At 47.0% G+C, this 23742-nt stretch overlaps 1 protein-coding gene across 3 annotated transcripts in view; it reads right to left on the reverse strand.

The window, feature by feature from the left end:
* The window catches only part of FBXO8 (F-box protein 8), a 149716-nt gene that overhangs the window by 26089 nt on the left and 99885 nt on the right, over nucleotides 1-23742 (reverse strand). The window lies entirely within an intron of this gene.

The raw sequence follows: 23742 nt of genomic DNA on the forward strand, positions 1-23742 counted from the left end.
AATTTTCAAAGAGAAGCAATGTGAGTAGTTTCACTTTGAAAATTTGCATAACATATGCAATTAAAAGCAATTGCATAGTTTGCAACTATGCAGGTGATGTAAAAATTACCCCCTAGATATATATAATATACTGACAAACACACAAAATAACCTGCATTTTTATTGCAACATCATATTCATCTGATACGACACTAATCCTTTCAGCGGTTTCAGATTCTTTACATATGTCCTATATGTTGTGCAAATGGTAATAAGCTGGTGGTAATAAAAATGGTAATAAGCTGACCTTCATTATTACAATGTAGCATGTCTATTACAGATTTTAAAAGAATGGTTATTGGGGCAATCTGATGATTGGTTGGCAAGATTAGAAGGTGAGTTTATGACACTGTACAGCTTATCTTATTTACTTCATGCCCCAAAAGCGGTTCTACCTTCTCACTTTATGCAGTCCCTACTGACAGGAGCAATGAGAAGATGTTAGTTGGTGGTTAGAAGCCATGTAGGGCTGGAATGGTGGAAGTCCAATTATTTGCCACTGCTTGGCAATACAGAATTCTCTCCTGGTTTGCTTTACAATAGATTTCAAACTCTACACGAGAGAGGTTTCATTAATATTTTACCATTTTATTAATTTACAAACTGGTGGACTGCACACATTTGAACATTGCTGTTAGTATCTTTACTTCCCACTTCAAAGTTGTTCCCCCCTGCCAACACACACTTTTTTTCCCCCCACAAATGTCTGTCTTCCTTTAATATCTTCTTTGAAGACTGTTTTTTTGGCTTAGGTACAAGGAGTATACAACCCAGGAGTTTGACCTAACATTCTATTTTGTATACTAAAATATTGAATCTAATATCCACCCAAGTTCTACCATAATACTAACTTCTCTTTGTTTCAAGAGATTTATTATAAAGGGCCTCAGGTATCTGTACAAGGAATGCTTCTTTCTAACATTCAAAAATTACCCAGAAATGGGAACAAGTGAGGTGATCAAATTTGCTGATGGTACAAAATTATTCAAAGTTGTTAAACCACGAGGATTGTGAGAAATTGCAAGAGAACCTTGCAAGATTGGGAGACTGAGCATCCAAATGGCAGATAACATTTAATGTGGACAAGTACAAAGGGATACATGTAGGGAAGAGCAAATTACAGATACTTTGGGAGTCACCACCCAGGAAAAAGAAAATCTAGGCGTCATCGATAGTATGTTGAAATCTTCTGTTCAGTGTATTGCAGGGGCCAAGAAAGCAAACATAATTCTAGAAATTATTAGGGAAAAATGGGGAATAAAACAGAGGATATCATAATGCCTCTGTATTGCTCCATGGGGAAACCATATCTGGAGTATTGTGTGAAGTTCTGGTCACTGTATCTCAAAAAAAGATATAGCAGAATTAGAAAAAGGGTGACCAAAATGATGAAGGGGGTGACAATTCATCTATGAGGAAAGGCCAAAGAGGTTAAGACTCTTTAGTTTGGAGAAGAGGAAGCTGAGGGGAGATATGATAGACATCTATCAAATAATGAGTGAAGTGGATTAGGTAAACAGGAATCAATTGCTTACTTTGCTTTTTTTTTTTTTTTTTTTTAACGCTAGCAACCATCACTCTGACCCACTTGTCCGTCGATTCTCTCTCCTTGTACCTTAGATGTACCTTGGATCACAGTTATTCATTCACTTGTATAAGATGGACCACACAGAAACTGACGTTGGTAGAATAAGGCCGCAGCTTTTATTTAACATATCATGTCAAAAACTTCCCCGGGTACCTGAGCCGGTAAGATGTGTCCACCGTTGCCTGCCGTAGGGACCAAGCAAGGCAGCATTACTCCATGGGCCCCCGCCTTGTCCTCGAGCAAGGGGGTCCCAACCATCGGTGCCTTCCATGCCGCCACCTTTTTGTGCCTCCTCTAGTGCTGATTGGCTACCCAGCCGTCCTGTGATGCCACCGGCACCATTTGCAATATGCCCAATCGGCCCGGGTCACCGCCAAGGCACGAGGTAGGGAGGACCCTTGCCTCGTGTCCCCCCAACTAAATAAGCAGCTGTGGCCTTTGCTCTCTGTGTCTGTCATGCCATGCCTCCATGGCATCCTGTTTTGCATTATTAAATATGTCGTAACCCACATCCGACAGGTGCACTCCGTCCTGTCTGAAAAGGCCTGGACACGGATCATCGGCCCACTGGTGTCTTCTCCGTTGGTCACCTCTCTCGTGTCCATAACCCGATCTAACGGTTCACTTTCTTTCAGTCCCGACTCCATAATTTAGAATCCTTCCACTTGATACGTGGGATGATGTCTGACCAGACATTGCGGCATTCGGGTATAAGTCGGCTATCCTGGCCAGGTCGCTTTTTGAATTTATTATCAGTTGCTTGCATGTTGATGAACACAGGTCATTGCCCCCCACCTCTGGAGCAGCTCTCGAATCCCTTAGACACCATAGTGATGTGGATTTGCTAGGGAGTTAGCAATCTGTTGAGGTTTTGCTAGGGAGTTAGCAATCTGTTGTGGGTTAGACTGCGGAGTTAGCAATCTGTTGGAAATCTGAGGCTTGATGGGAGGAGCAGTCTGTAGAGAAAGCTCTGTATAGTGGGCTCCTGGAGAGGGAGGAGTCAGCAATCTTGTAGTGTCTCAGATATCGTCTTGCTAAGGAGTAGCAATCTGTAATGAATCTGATATAGTTGTGGGTGGATCCCTGGGCTGATGGCAGATGACTTACGCCTCCGGGAGGATACCCCGAGAGGGACCATCGGCTAAGCTAGAGTATGGAGACAGACACACATTATCCCTCAGGTACTGGAACAACGATCCCAGGATGGCTGAGCTGTTTAGAAACTGTAGAAAGTGAGTAGGCAGAGTTCATGAACAGAACTAGATGACAAAACTCACGTAAGGTCTCAAGTAAGCTGAGGAGCTGGAAAGGATTAGGCCCTCGAGGAGCGAGTACCTGGTTCCAAGGAAGGCTCTGAGACAGCGATGGTAACTCACAATTGTTTATAGCAGTGATAGCTTCCAGGCAGTAGAGAATCTTCAGAGTGTCCAGGAATTGGGCCCTCGAGGAGTGAGTACCGGATCCTATTTGTAATCCGAAAATAAAGAAAAAAGAGCGAGGCCCCCAAGGAGCGGGTACCTCTGGTAAGTCCAAGGAGGCAGAGTAGCTTGGATAGCCAAAGTGAGTACGAATCCGTATCCATATCAGAATCCATATCTTTGCTATCTCAGTTTGCTAGCATTTTCAAAGCCCTTTAAATATTGAAAGCAGATGATGTCATGTCAGGGGGACATGACGTCCCCCTGAGGTTCGCGCCCTTGCTGGTACAAGAGTCGGGACGCGCGCCCTAGGCATCAGGACAAGATAGCGGGGTTGCAACGTCGAGCCGGTCCGGGGACGCCGGAGGGAGACAGCATGGAGATGCCGTGGCAGCCAGCCGTCCATCAGACCCGGAGAGAGTCGCCACAGAGGTAAAGAGGGCGGAGTGAGGACATCGAGCAGCAAAGGTCGCAACACATAGTAGGGGCAATAACTTCCCATCCCATACCAGGCTTTCCCATCCTTGATATGGCCCACCCTTGTCATGCCAGTCCTAGGTGTTGCCCATAGGGTCGTTCCTTTGCTCTCTTAGCAGCCCAACGTATATATGAGTGACCAATGATCCAAGCTGAGCGCTGCACCCTTTGCTGATCTGTAAGATATAAACAAGACTTTTTGTTATCTGTGGTCACTTTGTCTAAACGGACATGTATTGACTGCATTGGAATGCCACCGTCCAATTCTCTTTATTGTGGATGTTTGAAGCCCGGCTTGCGCTGCACTTGTCACTGCCCCAATTCTGAAAGAATGTGTGGTGAATTTGTGTGTGTCCAAATTCATTTTTTAATTGATGCTTTCAGCACTGCTGCAAATTGGTATCTGGTTAATGGTGTACCATTAACCAGGTGGTGTACTCCCCCATCTGGAGGCAGGTCCAAATACTTCCTTGCATTATTTATTGGGCAAGTGTCTTACCCTGCCACCTGTTTCAACAACAGTGTGGCTCCTCTTCCATCCTGATCCGTTTTTGACTTGTGTATTGTGAAAGTTAATAATGTCTCTAGCGCCCATATCACATTCTTCCGAAATAATCCACTATCTCCAGAATCCTCCTTGTTGGCAGCTGTCAATTCACTCTCCCGCAATGCTCCAAAGAATGTGAGAGAAAGGCCAGACGAAATAGCTCCGTTTCAAACGCCGATGAACAGATTGATAACATTGTCCAGAGAGACCTCAATATGTCATGTGTAACGAGGATATGTGATAGGACAGTCATTAGTCACTTCCAAGTATCGCAGCAGCGTTCTACGCACATCCAACTTCTTGAGATCCCTCGAAACTGGATCCACCCCATTGATATCTGCAAAGGAAGGGAGATCCACAGACTGATTTAAATGAAACGAAGAAACCACTTTCAGAAGAAACGAGGGAACCGTGCAAGGGTAACTCCTGAGGCAGAGATCTGCAGGAAAGGCTCCCTACAGGTCAATGCCTGGAGTTCTGAGACTCTTCTAGCTGACGCAATCGCCACCAATAATACTTCCTTCAAAGTAAGGTCCTTAAGGGTCGTCCTTTTTAAAGGCTCAAATGGAGAGGCACACAGAGCCCTGAGAACCACATTTAAATTCCAGGAGGTACACAGAACTTTCAAGGGCAGACGCAACCTCTTCGCCCCCTTCAAAAACCGGACAACATCAGGATGCGCCGCCAGGGGTCTCCCTTCGAGATAACCCTGAAAGCAACCAAGAGCTGCTACCTGCACCCTCAAAGAACCACAGGATAACCCTTTAGCTAAGCAGTCTTGTAGAAAAGCCAAAATGGCGGAAACGGACGCCCGGGTGGAAGGGATCGAATGCTCAACGCACCAGGATTCGAAAACCTTCCATACTCACACATATGCTAAGGAAGTTGACCTCTTACGCGATCTCAGCAAAGTAGAAACCACTGCATCTGAGTAGCCTTTGTTCTTTAGACGACCCCTCTTAAAAGCCAGACCGCTAGACAAAAGCGATCTACCTGATTGAAACACACGGGTCCCTGATGGAGGAGATCCAGAAGGTAAGGGAAACGCAGCGGTCCCTCCACTGCTAGATTGACTAGATCTGCAAACCAGGGCCATCGCGGCCATTCGGGAGCCACCAGAATGACCTCGAAGGGATGGGCTTCTATGCGCCGAAGAATCCTGCCGATCAGAGGCTAGGGAGGAAAAATGTACAGAAGAATCGTTGTTGGCCAGGGCAACGCCAAGGCGTCCTTTCCCTCTGCCCCCGTGTCTCTTCGACGGGCAAAGAACCGTGGAGCCTTGACATTCTGGAAGGTCGCCATCAGATCCATGGCCGATGTGCCCCATCTGTCGCAGATGAGTTGAAATGCTCTGTCCGCCAGTTCCCACTCTCCTGGGTCGGGTTGATGGCGGCTCAAGAAGTCCGCATGTACGTTGTCGACCCCTGATATGTGGGACGCCGCTATGCTGACCAGGTGACGCTCCGCCCACTGCATCAAAAGGCGAGCCTCGAGGGCCACCGGCTGATTTCTGGTTCCCCCTTGACGATTGATGTAGGCCACTGTGGTCGCATTGTCGGAGAGGACCCTGACCGACTTTCCCTGAACCAGGGGAAGGAAGGCCTGCAATGCCAGTCGCACCTCCCTGGTCTCCAGTCGACTGATCGACCAGCGAGACTCGGTCGGAGACCAGCATCCCTGAACCGACTTCCGTAGACAAACCGCTCCCGAACCGAGGAGGCTCGCATCCGTGGTGACCACCATCCATTCCGGCATCATGAGGGGGAACTCCCCGAAGAAGGTTGGCCGAGCACAGCCACCACCCTAGGCTGAGACGAGCCTGCTTCGTCAATGGCAACAGGAGGTAGAATTGTTCGGACACTGGACTCCATCGGGAAAGCAACGCGGACTGTAAGGGCCACATGTGCGTGAACGACCAGGGAACCAGGTCCAACGTTGACGCCATGGAACCTATCATCTGTAGATAAGCCCAAACTGTCGGTGGTTGCTTTAGCAGTAAGGACCGGACCTGCCCCTGCAATTTGTGACAGCGCCCCGACGAGAGGAAGACCGCCCCTCAGTGAGTATCGAACAACGCTTCCAAAAACTCCAGTGACTGCGAGGGAGTGAGGTGACTCTTGGTGGTGTTCACTACCCAGCCTAGGAAGCACAACAGCTGAAGTACCTGGGTGATCGCCGACTGACAGAGGGATTCTGATTTCGCACGAATCAACCAATCGTCCAAGTATGGGTGTACCAGCAAACCTTCCCGCTGAAGATGCACCGCCACGACCACCATGATCTTGGTGAAGGTTTTGGGAGCTGTCGCCAGACCAAAGGGCAAGGCTTGAAACTGGTGGTGCTTCCCCAGGACGCAAAACCAGAGATGCCTCTGATGATCCTCCCTGATCCCAATGTGCAGGTATGCTTCCGTGAGATCCAGGGATGCCAGGAATTCTCCCGGACGCACCGAAGCGATGACGGAGCGTAACGTCTCCATGCGAAAACGCGTAATCCGAGGGTATCTGTTGATGCACTTGAGATCTAGGATGGGGCGGTAGGCCCCTTCCTTTTTTGGCACGACAAAGTAGATGGAGTAATGTCCTCTTCGTTGTTCCAGAGGTGGTACCAGCACAATGGCTCCCAGGTCCAGTAGCTGCTCCAAGGTCCGTCAAAGCGCTTGACGCTTGTCTGCGTATTTGCAAGGAGACGGGAAATGCTGCGGATGGGGCTGGCATGCAAAATCTAAGGCGTAACTGAGTCTTATTACCGAGTGTACCCATTGATCGGACGTGATCCGGGTCCATGCCTCGTAGAAGAGAGACAATCTGCCCCCTACCCTGGGTACCGAGGAATGGTCCGGCTGGACATCATTGTGCGGACTTAACACCGGAAGTGGATTGGGAGGAACCAGGCCTGCCGAAACGTCTGCCCCGAAAGGACTGAGTCTGCTGTCAGCCCCCCTCCAACCAAAAGGAGGAAGAGGAAGGAGTACCTTGGCGAGAGGCATGGGCTCTACGATTTCCTCAAAACCATGACCTAGAGGAGAAGGTGGACCTGGGGCATGCTTTGTCCTCCGGAAGCAGATAACCTTTGTTCTTGCCCGGGAGCTGAATCATGTCGTCCAACTCCTTCCCGAACAGCAGCTTACCCTTAAAAGGCAATGAGCCCAGCCTGGACTTAGACGCTCCGTCCGCAGACCAATTCCAGAACCACAGCAGACGCCTCGCCGAGACAGCCGAAACCATAAGCCACTACCGCCTCGAGATGGCCAGCCTGTCGGGCTTCCTCTTCCAACAGGCCTTCGTTGGCGAGGAGCTATTGAACCCAGCGCAGCCCAGCTCTTAGCGCGAAATTACTAAAAATTGCCGCCTGGGCCCCGAGGGGAGAGACCTCGAAGATCTTCTTCAATTGGATCTCCAACTTCCGATCCTGCAGATCCTTCAGTGCCATGGAGCCTGTGACCGGAATGGTAGTCCGCTTCGTGACTGCGGAAACAGCTGCGTCCACTTTGGGGACCCGCAGAACTTCCAATGCGTCCTCCGGCAATGGGTAAAGCTTATCCATAGCTTTCGTGACTTTCAACCCCAAGTCCGGGGTGTCCCATTACCGAAACAGTAAATCCGTAGCCGAGAAATGGAAGGGAAAAGTCATAGGAGGACCGCTCAGGCCTAACAACACCGGATCCATGGAACCATGCCGAGACTCTGACGGAGTGGCGATCCCCAACTCCTCCAGGATTGCGGGAATGAGGGGCCCCAGTTCATCCTTATGAAAGACAGATCACTCTAGGATCGTCGCCCTCGGAGGCCTGACTGATGCTTCCTTCCTGGCGACAGGGACCCGTCTCCCTCTACCCACCTCGGAGGTGGGGACAGGCTCTCCAAATCCTCCGGGACCGATGCCACCTCCGAGGAATCCGTATCCTCCTGTGGGGGGAGGGCCCTCAGGGGTCTCTTTGAACGCGGGGGTCCTGTAGTGGCCCCCTAGCAGGAGCGTCCTTTATCCACAGGGTGGGGCCCCTCAGGTCCTCCTGCCACCGCTGAGGGTCGCTTGCGGGCCTTAAAGGCCCTATGCATGGCCAATATAAATTCTGATGAGAAGGAGGAGCAGGAGACATCTGAGTCAGTCCCTGTGCCGTCCCCCTGCTCCTTGCCCTAAGTGTCCCGCGGGTGAGACCGGCCGCGGTATGGGCCATTGTGGCAAGAGGGAGGGCGGCGAGTTCCTGCCCCCCCCCTGACGGCGGCGGAGCAATCTGTGCCGCCGGCGGAGCCAGCCAAAATGGCTGCCTTTGCCGCCGGCGGAGCCAGCCAAAATGGCTGCCTTTGCCGCCGGCGGAGCCAGCCAAAATGGCTGCCTTTGCCGTGCTTGACTGAATCTGCCTGGGGAGAGCCACGGGGAGCGCTCTGAACGTGACGGTCAGGGCGCTTCGCCTGACCACCACCCCCCGCATGGCTCCCGACGTTCCTTCATCGCCAGGGATGCAGGCTGAGCACAGCCCATCCCTGGATAGACGCTTGCGCGCCGACCCGCAGGCCGCACAGGCCGCACCACGTGGCATCGCGGCTGGAACGTGCTGCCGAACAACAAACTTCAAAAAAAAGAAAAACTAACCCTCGGGAGGGGAAGCTGGAAAGGAGAAAACGCCGCCGGACCGCCGCCACGAAAACTACAAACAATCGCTTACCTCTGTTTATTTATTTATTTTTTAAAACGGCGCTGTCCCCCGGTGAGTGCTGAAGTGGCCTGGTTGGGGCGAGTGAGCCGGGCTCCCCGGTATCACCCCGGCTGGGCTGGTTCTCACCTGCAGGGTCCTCGACCCTAAGCCACAGCGGCTTAACAACCAGGAGGGATGGTCCCCTCAGGACCTGGCAGCCCCCTGGGAGGCTCAGACCCACTCCAGTCAGCCTGCTCTATAATTACTTTTTTTTTTTTTTTGAGCTTAACTATAAGGAGGAAAGAAAAACAAAACCTAGTTATCCAATTTCCCCCCTTACACTAACAAACAATTTAGATCAGTAGACACTGTGGGTTAAGCACCCGGCCATCTGCTGGAGACAGAGTTATACTGACAGGCTGTAGGTGGCACCCTAGTATATATACAGAGCCTGACAAGTTTTGCTCTGTCTCCATCTGCTGGTGCAGGGACAAAACCCAGGAGTCTGGACTGATCCGGTAGGTACAGGGAAAAGGGACTTTCCATAGAAACCAAGCTGCTTTGCCTGAGTTTCTCTGCCCAGCTGAAACCTCTGATATAGATTAAGAAAAACATAATTGGAAATAAGCCAGCAGTATTACAATCCCTAGAATCAGGTGAATTCCCCCACACTTTAAAAAAGACCTCTATACTACCAATCTTAAAAGCTAAAGCAAAAGATACATCTGATCTCAACAATTACAGACCTATAGCATCTCTTACTTCCCTGGCTAAACTAATAGAATCTGTAGTACTCCATCAGTTAACCGATTTTCTTACAGAGCACAATATTCTTCATATTAATCAACATGGATTTAGAAAAGGTCATTCCACAGAAACACTTCTTCTATCCTCTTTTGATACTTTTTTCCGTGCATTCGACTCATATACAGACTACATTATAGTTTTCTTAGATATATCAGCAGCATTCGATACCATTAATCATCAGATACTCATTTCAGGTCTTCAAAACATAGGCATCACAGGTACAGTTTTGAACTGGTTTACATCTTTTCTCTCCAACCGACCTCAACAAGTCAATTATAGTCAGCACTGCTCTTCCCCATATATCATTAATTCCAGCGTTCCTCAGGGCTCATCTCTTTCTCCTATTCTGTTCAACATATATCTACTTCCTTTATGCTACATTCTATCCTCTCTTAATCTTCAGTTCAAAATTTATGCAGACGACATCCAATTTTTTGTCCCTTATAAATCATCCTGGTCAGACACTCTATCTTTAGTTTCTCTATACTTATCTACAATCAACTCTTGGCTCTCCCACAATCGATTAAAACTGAATCCAGCAAAAACTGAGCTCGTATACTTAACTTCCATCTCTGATTCTTCATTAGGTCCACCATCACATCTTACAATCAATAATGTTACTATCCCCATAACACGCTCTGCTATAAGCCTAGGTGTAAACATTAACTCAGATCTTTCTCTAAAACAACACATATCCTCACTTACAAAAAAATCGTTTTTCAAACTACGTCTGTTAAAACATCTTCGTCCTCTACTATTTTACCGAGATTACAGAACCATTCTTCAATCCATAATCTTCTCTGGCTTAGACTATTGTAATGCTCTTTTCCTAGGATTGTCAGACTCTTCACTATACCCCCTTCAACTGATCCAAAACTCTGCAGCCCGGATACTAACCAGAACATCTTTACGTCATCATATCACCCCTATTCTACAATCATTACACTGGTTACCCATAAAGTTCAGAATAAAATACAAAATTCTCTCTATTATCCATAGTTTAATTCATAACCATACTCATACTTCTACCTGGCTTTGTTCAATACTGCGCATATACAAACCGACGCGACACTTAAGATCACTTAACCAAAATTTACTAGATATCCCTTCTCCTAAACAAGCCAGATTAGACCTCACTAGAAAAAGAGCCTTTTCAATAGCCGGTCCAACACTTTGGAACACTTTACCAAACCATCTTCGCTCGATATCCAACCCTGCACATTTCAAAAAATCTCTCAAAACATATCTTTTTCAACTTGCATTCAACACGTCTTCTAATTAAACTCAATCATCAATACCGAACTTACCCTCTTAAACTTAGTTACACCCATTACAATCCCATTTATACTACACATAACTACAACATACCTGCTCATTCACACGTTTCCAACTATCATACCCTTCTCCCTTCTTCCCTTATCTCATATAATTTTTACGCTCTATTTCTCCCACTTCCCCTTCCTCCTCCCGTTCCCCTTCCCCCCCTCTTTCCCCTTTCCCCCCAAAACAATAAGCCCATGGTTCCAAACTTTTTATATTTTTAATAACCTTATATACTAGCATTCTGTCTAGTTATTACCAATTTTTATGTAAAGTTTAAAAATTCCATTTTATTTTGATTATTTTATTTTTGGTTTTAAATCTGTGAACCGTTTTTGATAAAATTTATTTTTTAAAAGACGGTATATAAATACTTTTTAAATAAATAAAATAAAATAAATAAACTTAAACAGCTGTGGGACCCAGATATCTCATCTTGGTAACAGGGGCTGAGCTATCGACACATGACAAGATAGGGCCCACTAATTGCTGTATTGACACATGCCAATACAGACCTATCAATTATGGAGGAGGGAATTAACGTATGCCAAGTCACCCCACCTGAAGCACCCATTTACAAAGAAAATAAAGGAACATGCCCAAGTCCCACCAATGAACTGAAAGACATTAAAAGCCTATGTAGCAAATCTATTACAAAACAAGGTCTTTTTGGGAATCAAGCCAGTTCTCTATTCCAGTGGTTCTCAACCTTTTTTTGGCCGGGACACACCTGAACATATGACCATCACGGGGCTAAATGTAAACATGCACTCTGCATCCACAGGAATCCCCTCAACCCCCAGCAATGAGTTCAGAGCAGATCTAGGGCATTACCTTGTACAACTCGCCATACAAAAAAGATATTCTGGTTCTGATGACGTTTCAGTAAAAGCAAAACTCACTCCCTTTTCTACCAGGCACAATAGCCTTCCTTATGAAAAGACAGTAATGCATACCCCTATTGAGAAAACACAACAAAAGATTAATACAAATGCCTACATGCTAGTAAAATACCTCACCTTGGTCACACACCCAGAACTGACCTTCACCAAGTACAGAAAAACCACAAATTATAAATACGGAGACAGAAACTGGAATGGAAAACCAGAAAAGCCACTCTGCAAGTAGTGTGAACCTGGAGAAATGGAAAGAGAAATATAGCACCTAACAGACTCTCAGGATTTGCAATAATGCACACAAACTAATCTGCACAAATGGAATACACTCATTGAGGGGGAACCCAGACAATTAAGAGGCATCTTGAACACTCTTGAACCCCTGGTTACAGTGCAAGGTCTTTAACCCAGAATGCTAAGGGGTAGATTTTAAAAGGTCCATGAGCGCTTGGTTCCCAGCGAGGCAAATGGACGCGGCTATTTTATAGCATGCACGCATGCTATAAAATACAATTCCCGTGTGCACATGCGTGGCGGATTTTAAAATGTCTGCGTGCGTATGTGGGGGCGGATGGCCTCCTCCGTGTGTGTGGTGACGCAGTTGGGCTTTTCCCAGTTCCCCTAACCCCTACCTAGCTACCCCAATTTTTTTTTTGTTTTAATACTTACTGCTCAGTAAACTCTGCACGATGGACGGCTTCCGGAGTGCGCTTCCCAGGGACAGCGTCTAACGGCGCTGTCCCTGCCTACCCCCCCCCCCCGCTCAGACCTCGTCCCCCACCCCTTTTAGCTGGCCCGGCACTTCTGTGCATATCGGAGGTTGCACGCATGGAGGGCCCTTTTGAAAGTGTGTGAGGTGCATACAGGGACCAGCCCTGCGCGTAACCCCCAAATTTTACGCATGCATGACTTTTAAACTTTAGGCTTAAGAGAAGGAAATAATTAGAAGGGAATTAAATAAGGCACAGCATTAAGCACGGGATACACTGAATGCTTTGATAAGGAATAAAAAGCAATAACGAAATCATTTGAGCACATTCAAAGAGTTTCCGAGTCTGTGGCAGCGTGTGACCTGCCTTTTGGTAGCGTTCACGCAGCCCTTTATATTGCTTTCACGTGGGCTTACTCACAGGTTGCCCTTACAAAGGGACCACATTTTTACATAGTGCCCACCCTTTTCCATTTGACAGACTTCCCATAATATTATGTGAAATAAATCTTGGAGGATGTTTGTTTTCTCTAAAGCAGAGTTTCTCAATCCAGTCCTCGAGACACATCCATTCTGTCAGATTTTCAAGATATCCACAATGAATACACATGAAGCAAACTTGCACACAGTGGAGGCAATGCATGCAATCACTCTCACCAGAGTCTACCATAGAATAATTTACTGCAACAAATATGTTTGCTTTCAGGACATTTGTTATGAGGCATATCAGGTTTCTGATTTAGCTGACCTGCTCAAGAAAGAACATAAGTAAATTGCTAGAAAAATGTAAACAAACACCTTTTTCATATTTTGAAACTTAACAGAAATAAGTGGCGATTTTAACAGTGTTTTTTTTTTTTACAAAAGTATTGTAGCGCTATTCTTAGAAGCAGTTATCGCCTACCACTCATAGGTGGAATTAAAGAGCCTAAGGTAAAATTAAATCCAGTTTACCACTTTGAGACCCACTCCCAGGTTGCTCAGTTTAGCCTGAATTTTCAAAGCCCTGCGTGTGGTAAAATCGGGGGTTATGTGCGTGCCTGGGCCTTGCGCGTGCTGCACTCATTTTAGAACGGGCCTGGCCATGCACATAACCCCTGATATGCGCAGAAGTGTCAGGCCCGCTAAAAGGGGCAGACTGAGGGGTGTGGTCTGAGGCTGGGACAGCACACGCTGGCAGCCAGCTGGCATGCAGAGTTTACTTCTGCTCCAGAGGAGCAGTAAATATTTAAAAAAAAAAAAAAAAAAAAAAATTTAGGGATAGATAGGTTTAGTTTAGGAGTCGGGGAAGAGAAGACTGAGGAAGGATAGGGTTAGTGAAGTTTTCTCCCAGTCTGCAGCAGACTGGGAGAGAACTGGGAAAAAGGCCAATCACGTTGCTGCGCGTAATTGAAAATTTCCACCCCATGCACGCATGAATGGGGCACCTACCTGCACATGTGAGTGCTGCATGTTATAAAATTGGTGCATCCATGAGTCTTAAAATGAGTCTTAAAAATCAACCCCTTTATAAGTCTTCCATATGGGACAATACCCAAAACTTTGCTGAAATCCAAGTAAACCATATCCAGTGCACACCCTTGATCTAATTTTCTGGTCATCCAATCAAAGATACTGAGCAGATTTGTCTGACATGATCTCTTCTGGTAAACACCCATGCTGCCTCAGATCCTGTAACCTGGCAGTTTCAAGATGCTTCACTATCCTTTCTTTCAGAAGAGTCTCCATGAATTTTCTCACAACCAAAGAAATTAACAAGCTTGTGATTTCTAACCTCCTCCCATCTGTTCTCCAATTCCAATGAATCACACCTGTCTCCAAAGATCTACTGACAAGGTCCTTCAGCGGACTTGCCAGAACGTCTCTGAGCTTTCTTAATATTCTAAGTGTATCCTGTCCTGTCCCATGGCTTTGTACACTTTCAGTTTTTCTAGTTTCACAAACTCTCCTATAAATGATATAGCGACTACCTGACTACCATATATACCTTTCTAATAATCAGCAGTGCCTCGCCAAACCCATCCTCAGTGAAAATTAAACAGAAGCATTTTTTAGCAAATCCTTGTCTGAGTCCACACATTCTCCTCCTGTAAATATTACAATTCCACTTTTGATGTTCCTTCTTTCACCAACATACCTGAAACATGTTTTGGCATCTCTCTTAACCTCTTGACACCCATGGACTAGATTAGAGAGAGGAAAATAAGAGTTCAAAACCTGGAAAGAAAACCCATGGAGAAAAAGAAGAGAAAAACATTCAAAGTTTTAATTCTTTCAGTTATAGCCAAAGTGGGAAATTAAATTAGAAAAAGAGATTGAGGCAATTTGCAAACAAAAATATACCAGCAGTTTGAAAAGTTTGCTGCTTTTCAATTTATTGCCCCTTGGAGGGACCCCTTGGATTTCAGCAAAGCTTTTGATACTATGCCATGTAGGAGACTCATAAGTCAACTGAACAACCTGGAGTGGGCCCAAGATGGTGGACTGGATTAGAAACTGGTTTAATGAGAAACATAGGGTACTGGTAAATGATAAATGGAATTCACTCAGAGGAAAGAAAAAAAAAAAATGATTAGTGCAGGGGTGGCCAACTCTGATCCTGAAGAGCTACAAACAGGCCTGGTTTTTAGGATATACATAATGAATATGCATGAAAGATCTGCATACACTGAAGGAAGGCGGTACATGCAAATCTCTCATATGCATATTCATTGTGGATATTCTGAAAACCAGGCTTGTGGCTCTTGAAGACTAGTATTGTCCATCACTGGATTAGTGGCAATCCTCAGGGATCAATCCTAGGCCTGGTCCTGTTCAATATTCTTGTGAGTGAAACAGAAGAGGAATTAGGAGGAAAACATTGTCTTTTTAAAGAAGATGCTAAGATATGCAACACAGTAGACATAATTGAGGAATAGATGGATGAAGTGAGATAAAGAAACATGAAAAATGGTAAACTGCTTGGCAGCTATGTTTCAATACAAAAAAGGTGTTATGCATTTGTGCACAGAAATCCAAGGGCAATACACAAGGGGTGAGACACTGATGTTTACAAAGTAGGGAAAAGACACAGGTGTGACTATAAATCCTATACTTTCAAGGTACAAAAGTGGTGCAAAAAAGTGTGGCCAGACCCAGAGGGATGTTACGTTACCATAAGGATGGGTTTAACTACTAGAATAGTTAAGAGATCATATCTTCATACAGGTTGTTAGTGAGACCTCACTTGGAATATTGTCCAATTTTAGAAGTCTTACGTTCCAAAGGATATAGACAGAATTAAGGCAGACTTTAGAAGAGCTACCAAATTGGTATGTGGAGTGCATCAGAAATCTTATGAGACAAAGCTTAGAAACTGTATCTTTTGTAAAGCACCACTTTAAGCTTTTTGTGAAAAGGGAGCTAAAAAAATTAACATTTGATTAGATATTAATTTGAAATCAAAACATAACTTAGAGATTAGATGAGGAAGGAAAGATACGATAGACATATTTAGATACCAGAAAAGAATTATTAACGGCCGAGAAGCCAACCTATTTCAAGGGAATGCATGTTCTATAACTGGGGTAGGCAACTTCAGGACTGTAATAATAACAGTAATAATAATAATCCAAGACCTGACTTCACTTTCCAAAAGCAATGCATAACAGAATAAGATATACATAAGAACTGTGCAGCTACAGAGAGAGATGGGAGAAAGTGATGAAAGTCTGTGTGAGCGTCCCTTTCAGCAGTTTGAGATTGTTCTGTGATGTAATAAGAATGAGAAAGGATTCCAAGATGGTGGTGGCAGGCAATATAGAGGCTCTGGTCCCTTAAAGTGGTGTTAGCGTCTTCTTACCTCGACAAGGGTCATAAGAGGAAGGGCTAGTCTGACGCTCTCCCTGCAGCTGCACTTGCTTTGACCCTATGCGATCAGATTGTTGTTCATGTGCTTCAGCACATAGCCCAGTCAATGACACAGCCATTGGGTAGCTCTGGTTTGCTTCTTCCTCCCTGGCTTGCTAGGTCCAGTGATGAGAACACTTCAGCTGACCCAGCGGTGGTTAGGCTTCTCTCTATGGAGGCCAAGTGAGTCACTATCGGATGACATTGATGCGACTGCCTTGGAAGCTGGGAACAATGAGAGCAGCAGATTACCTGCGAGTTCTAACATTTCGGCTGACTCTAACCCCCAAGGAGACCTGGTGGCATGGAAGGAGGTGGTTGTAAGAGGTACTATTTCTTTTCCTCCACTGGCTAGCAACATTTCTCTTCAGAAGTCTTTCAGTATGATAAGATCCATGGTTTTCACCCTCAAATCCATCTGGGAAGCCATTGAGAGCCTTGGGAACATGATTTCAGTTCAAGTTGTGAGTTTGCATCACATTAATGTTGAGATTACTACCTGATAATCTCCTTTTCCTTAGTGTAGACAGATGGACTCAGAACGAATGGGATAGTATCCGCGTGCTAGCAGTTGGAGACGGATCTGACGTCAGCACAGGGTATATATATCCCCACAGGAAGCGTAGCAACTTAGTAATCTTCCTTGCAAAAGCTGTTATGGATGTGTGTACTTACGCTTAGTAAAAAGTGAAACAGGATTCCCCTGACCGATTGATAGTAGCTGGAGACCGCCAGCATTCACAACCGGAAGGCGTTAACACCTGGTAGAGTGTACGCTCTTATAGAAATAGATGACATGGCTTACCTTGAATCGGTGAAACCCATGTACACAGGCAGCTGGGCGGGATGCTGAGTCCATCTGTCTACACTAAGGAAAAGGAGATTATCAGGTAGTAATCTCAACATTTCCTGGCGTGTAGCCAGATGGACTCAGAACGAATGGGATGTATAAAAGCTTTACTCCCAGCCTGGGCGGGAGGCTGCCTGAGGACCATGTAGGACCGCCCTTGCAAATGCTGAGTCCTCCCTGGCCTGGACATCCAGACGGTAAAAGCTGGAGAAGGTATGGAGGGAGGACCACGTCGCCTCTTTACAGATTTTTTGCAGGCGACAGCATCCTGGATTTTGCCCAAGATGCCGCTTATGCTCTGGTAGAATGAGCCTTGACTTGTAGAGGCGGAGACTTCCCGGCCTCCACGTAAGCTGCTCTGATAACCTCTTTAATCCAGCGGGCGATGGTGGGCCGCGAGGCCGCTTCACCTTGCTTCCTCCCGCTGTGCAGGACGAACAGATGGTCCGTCTTTCGTAGTTCTTGTGTCACTTCCAGATATCTGGGCAGCAATCTGCCAATGTCGAGATGGCGTAATAAATGCCCTTCTTCAGATTTCTTCAAACCCGCCGTGGTAGGCAAGGATATGGTTTGGTTAAGATGAAACTGTGAAACCACTTTCGGTAGAAAGGAGGGAACCGTGCGAAGATGGATAGCCTCAGGAGTGATTCTGAGAAAGGGATCACGGCAGGACAGTGCTTGTAGCTCTGAGATGCAGCGTGCCGAACATACCGCCAATAGGAACACCATCTTCAAGGTTAGAGAACGGAGAGACAGTTCCCGAAGGGGTCTGAAGGTGGATCCCGCGAGGAAATCCAAAACAAGATTGAGGTTCCATAAGGGCACAGGCCACTTTAGTGGCGGACGAATATGCTTGACTCCTTGCAGGAAGCGAGAAACATCTGGGTGCTTGGCGATGGTCTTGCCATCCCTCCTGGGACCATAGCAAGACAGCGCAGCCACCTGAACCTTGATGGAGCTGAGGGAGAGACCCTTCTGAAGTCCATCCTGCAGGAAATCCAACACAATAGGGATTGTGGTCGCATGTGGATTGGTGCCGTGAGAGTCGCACCATGCTTCAAATACCCTCCAGATCCTTACGTAGGTGAGGGACGTGGAAAACTTACGAACTCGGAGGAGTGTATCTATCACGGGCTCCGAGTAACCTCTTTTCTTCAGCCTAGCCCTCTCAATGGCCAGACCATAAGAGAGAATTGAGCTGGATCCTCGTGGAGGATGGGCCCTTGACGTAGAAGGTCCCAGAGAGGAGGCAGGGGAAGAGGCTCCCCTGCCAGTAGTCTTCTCATGTCTGCGTACCAGGGTCTTCTTGGCCAGTCTGGTGCTACTAGAAGAACTAGGCCCCGGTGTTTCTGAATCTTGTGGATGATGGCACCCAGCAGAGGCCACAGAGGAAAGGCATATAGCAGAGTCCCTGGAGGCCACGGCTGGACCAGGGCATCGATTCCGTGTGAGAACGGGTCGCGCTTGCGGCTGAAGTATCTGGGTACTTGAGCATTGGACTTGTCCGCCAGTAAATCCATGTCCGGGATCCCCCAGTGATCCACAATCATCTGGAAGGCTGTGGGTGACAGCTGCCACTCTCCCGGATTTAGGCTTTCTCTGCTGAGGAAGTCTGCCGTGGTATTGTCCTTCCCGGCAATGTGGACGGCGGAGATGTCCTGAAGAGTTGTCTCTGCCCAAGCCATCAGTGGGGCGATCTCCAGAGATACTTGTCGGCTTCTGGTTCCGCCCTGATGGTTGATGTATGCCACCGTGGTTGCGTTGTCGGACATCACTCTGACTGCTCTGTTCTTCAGTCTGTGAGCAAATCGAAGGCATGCCAATCGGACTGCCCGGGCCTCTAGACGGTTGATGTTCCATGCTGACTCTTCTCTGTTCCACCGCCCTTGTGCGGTGAGTTCTTCGCAGTGTGCTCCCCAGCCGCTCAGGCTGGCATCTGTGGTGAGCAAAGTCCACGTGGGTGAAGACATCTTCGACCCCCTGCTCATGTGGTTGGACTGCAACCACCACCGCAACTGGGTCCGCACTCTGGCTGGCAGATGCAGGTGCGTGGAATAGTTCAGTAGGCGGGGGCTCCAGCGAGAGAGCAGGGAGTGTTGTAGAGGTCTCATATGGGCCCTCGCCCAAAGTACCACTTCCAGGGTGGATGCCATGAGACCAAGAACCTGCAGATAATCCCAGGCTATGGGCCGACTGGCTCCCATCAAATACTGTATACGCTGCTGAAGTTTCAACTTTCTCTTGGAAGCGAGACTGACTGTGTCTGCCTGGGTGTCGAACTGTACTCCCAGGTATTCCAGTGACTGGGAAGGCTGTAGGCAGCTCTTGCTGAGGTTGATTACCCAGCCCAAGCTTTCCAGAAGGGCGATTACTCTGTCGGTTGTCCGAAGGCTCTCCTCTCGCGATTTCGTCCTGATCAGCCAGTCGTCTAGGTAGGGATGGACCAGAATTCCTTCCCGCCTGAGTGCCGCTGCTACCACTACGACCACCTTGGTGAATGTCCGTGGTGACGTGGCCAACCCGAAGGGCACAGCCCGAAACTGGAAGTGGCGTCCTAGAACCTTGAAGAGTAGGTAGCGCTGATGATCCGGATGGATCGGGATATGCAGGTATGCCTCTGACAGGTCTAATGCCGTGAGAAATTCTCCTGGCTGTACTGCAGCCTTGACGGAGCATAGCGTCTCCATGCGAAACCTCGGTACCCGTAAGTAGCGATTGACTGACTTGAGGTCCAGCACAGGCCGAAAGGTGCCCCCTTTCTTGGGTACCATGAAATAAATGGAATAGTGTCCAGAATTCACTTCCCAGGCAGGTACTGGGATGATGGCTTTCAAGGACAGGAGCCTCGCCAGGGTAGCTTCCAATGCTGCCTTCTTGTGTATGGGACATGAAGATTCCACAAACTTGTCCGGAGGGAGATGATGAAAGTCCAGATAATATCCCTCCCGGATAATGGCGAGGACCCACTTGTCCGACGTGATCTCGACCCATCTGGGGTAGAAGAGGGTTAACCTACCCCCTATGGCTCCGCCCCCCAGATGAATCGGCGGATTCTCATTGAGAGGCGCGGCCGGGACCTGAGCCCGGGCCTGCTCCCCTCTTGTGCTGCTTGGTCTGAAAGGACTGATTCCTGGCCTGAGGACCTGGTGCCTGGTAGCGACCCCTGTAAGGAACAAAGCGCTGTGAACTCCTGCCCCTGGAGGGCCTTGGAAAGGCGCGCTGGCCCCTTCTGAACCGATCTTCCGGCAGTCTAGGAGGGAGGGGGTTTGGGGGCAGGTAAAGCATCTGATGTATGCTGGCGCTACAACAAGCTCACATGCCTTTTTCCCGAATGCAAATTCAGGCATGTGTGCGCAGCATGTGGAGGAGCGCACCCTGCAACCAAATGCCAGCAAGGTCAGAGCACAGGGTCAGGCAAAGGAGGAAAGCCGTGAGAGGTGGTGCTGTAAAGCAGATTCACCAGTTAATGTTTCAGTTTTACTCAAATGGTTGCAGTGTTATCCAGTGGAGGAAAAAGCAAATTTAAGGGTTGGTTTTAGTGAGGGTTTCCGCATCCCATACATAGGTCCGGGTGGTGGTGGCAGATCTTGTAATGCTAGGTCAGTAGTTAAAAGAGCGGATGTGGCTCGAGAAAAGATTCATTCTGAACTGAAAGCAGGAAGGGTTGCGGGTCCTTTTGAGGCTAAACCCTTCGAACTCATGCATGTGTCTCCCTTAGCTGTGATACCTAAAAAAGCCGCAGGAAAGTTCAGATTGATTTTGAATTTATCCCATCCTCCCAGTGCATCGGTTAATGATTTTATTCCAAGAGAGGCTTGTTCGGTTAAGTATGCTTCATTTGATGAGGCGGTAGCGTTAGTAAGGGAAGCAGGGATGGGGGCCTTGTTGGCTAAAGCGGATATAGAATCTGCATTTCGATTGTTACCTATTCACCACGACAGCTTTCCATTGCTGGGTTTTGTTTTTGAAGGAGATTATTATATAGATCGTTGCTTGCCCATGGGTTGTGCAATATCGTGTGCCTTTTTTGAAGCTTTTAGCACCTTTTTACAATGGGTGACAATGAAGGTTACTGGGCACCAGGAAATATTACATTATTTAGATGATTTTCTGTTCGTTGGACCTAAGAACTCTAGAGTATGTCAGGTACAGTTGAATGGTTTTTTGGAAATATGCAGACAGTTAGGAGTTCCTATTGCTGTAGATAAAACAGAGGGTCCGGTGTCTCGGATAACTTTTTTGGGTATAGAATTAGATTCAGAAGCTATGCAATCGCGTTTACCAGCTGAGAAAGTAGATAAACTATGAGGGTTGGTGAGGTTGGTGCGAGGGTCAAACAAGGTTACGTTAAAACAGATGCAGTCATTAATTGGGTCTCTAAATTTTGCCTGTAGAGTTATCCCTATGGGGAGGGCATTTATACGAAGGCTGTCAGCCGAAACCAGAGGTGTGAGGGCTGGGCACCATTTCATTCGGGTCAAACGCAGTGTGAAGGAGGAGCTGGGGGTTTGGGAAGTTTTTCTGGAGTCATTTAATGGGGTGCGTATTATGCCCGAAAGGGAGTCATCGAATGCAGACTTGGAGCTGTACACGGATGCAGCCGGAGCGGTCGGTTTTGGAGTTTATTTTCAAGGGCAGTGGTGTGCAGAGAGGTGGCCAGAGGAATGGGTAAAAAATGGGACTACGAAGAATGTTACCTTTTTAGAATTATTCCCGATACTAGTAGCAGTAGTGATTTGGGGGCACCGCTTGCAAAATAGGGAGTGGTTTTTTGGAGTGATAATTTGGGGGTCGTTCAGGTGATTAACAAACAGTCAGCCAAGTGCATATATGTCTCGAGTTTAATGAGGAACTGGTTTTGATATGTTTAAAATTGAATGTGAATATTACTGCTAAACACGTGCCAGGTAGTAGGAATGTCATAGCAGATGCTCTTTCTTGTTTCAAGTGGGATGCTTTTGAAAGATGGCTACTTTGGCGAGCTTGAAGGGAGAGGCATTCCCAGAGCATCTATGGCAGCTGGGATTGAGGAGACGTGGAACTTAATACAGAAATCGGTGGCACCGGCCACTTGGAAAGCATATGCAGCGGGCAGGGGAGTAGTTTCGCGATTTTTAGAACAATGGGGTTGGGTTAGGGGACCGGTAACTGATTATGCATTGGTACAATTTATACTGTGGGCTAAAAGTAATGGTTATTCGTTGGCATCAGTGCGCTCGCAGTTAGTAGGGTTCTCTTTCTTTCAGAAATTGGGTGGATGGGGTAATCCGATGGAGAGTTTTTTGGTCAAGCGGGTGTTAGGGGGTTGGGGGAGAGATGGGGGAAGAGTTGCTGACAGAAGAAGGCCCATTAGGTACACGGATTTATTAGTGCTAGTGGAACAATTAGGGAACGTGTGTTGGTCCAAGTATGAAGCTCTGCTTTTTAGAACAGCATTTGTTCTGGCCTTTTTTGGAGCTTTTAGAGTGAGTGAGCTAGTAGCCAGTTCTTTGACAAACACAGAGGCGGGATTGCAGGCACATAGGGTATGGGTGTATGAAAGACAAGTGTCATTGTGTATACACAAGTCTAAAACTGATCAGAAAGGTAAGGATCAATGGATATCATTAGTCCCAGCAAAGGATGTCAGCGTATGTCCGGTTCGAGCAGTACAAGAATTTGTACGAGTGAGGCCACGCAGACAGGGATTGTTTTTAGTACATGAGAACGGGTCTCCAGTGACCAGTTTTCAATTCACTACTGTGTTAAAAATGGTGGTGCGAAGATTAGGTTGGACGGAGGAATGCTTTACCTCGCATTCGTTCAGGATTGGAGCGGCTACAACTGCAGCGGAGTTAGGGTTTAACAGCACGCAGATTCAATCTATAGGGCGTTGGAGGTCAAAAGCATTTAGATACTATGTGAGGAAGTAAAATGAAGGGTTGCGGGAGAGGACGGATAATGGAGTAATGGTAATTTTTATTTTACAGAGTCGAATGGGGTGGTTGGAGTTGTGGAATGCGCTTGGGTCGTGGGCCATTCCTTTGTCCGCAGGGCATATCGTAGGGCGGAGAAGCGTCCTTATGGAACGAACTTGGAATTGGACATCAGGAAGTGGAAAGTACAATGGTTTTTCAAAGGGGGTATGAAATGGGGGGAGCTCAAAGCTTTCCTGGATAGGTTAATTAGGATGTATGGCTGTCCAAGGGTAATGATTATACACTTGGGGGGCAATGACATAGGGGACGTTTCGTGTAGGGAGTTAATAGCAATCATGAGGAAAGATTTTGCATGCCTCATGAATGCTATGCCAGGTACAAAGTTGGGCTGGTCTGACATTATTGTTCGGATCCGGAATCACAGGACACCGTTGTGGAATAGAGGAGTTGAAAAGCTAAATAGGCAAATGGGGAAGTGGATTACGGGGCAAGGCGATTTTTGGGTACGTCATGATTGGTTGTGGAAAATTTTAGAGGGTTTGTTTGCAAGGGATGGGGTGCATTTGTCAGAAGTGGGCACAGATTTATTTAATTTAGCGATACAGGAAGGTTTTGAGCAACAAATTAAACTGATGTAAGTGGCTGCAGT

The sequence above is a fragment of the Rhinatrema bivittatum genome, chromosome 1 (genome assembly GCF_901001135.1).
Source record: "Rhinatrema bivittatum chromosome 1, aRhiBiv1.1, whole genome shotgun sequence".
Lineage (NCBI taxonomy): Eukaryota > Metazoa > Chordata > Amphibia > Gymnophiona > Rhinatrematidae > Rhinatrema > Rhinatrema bivittatum.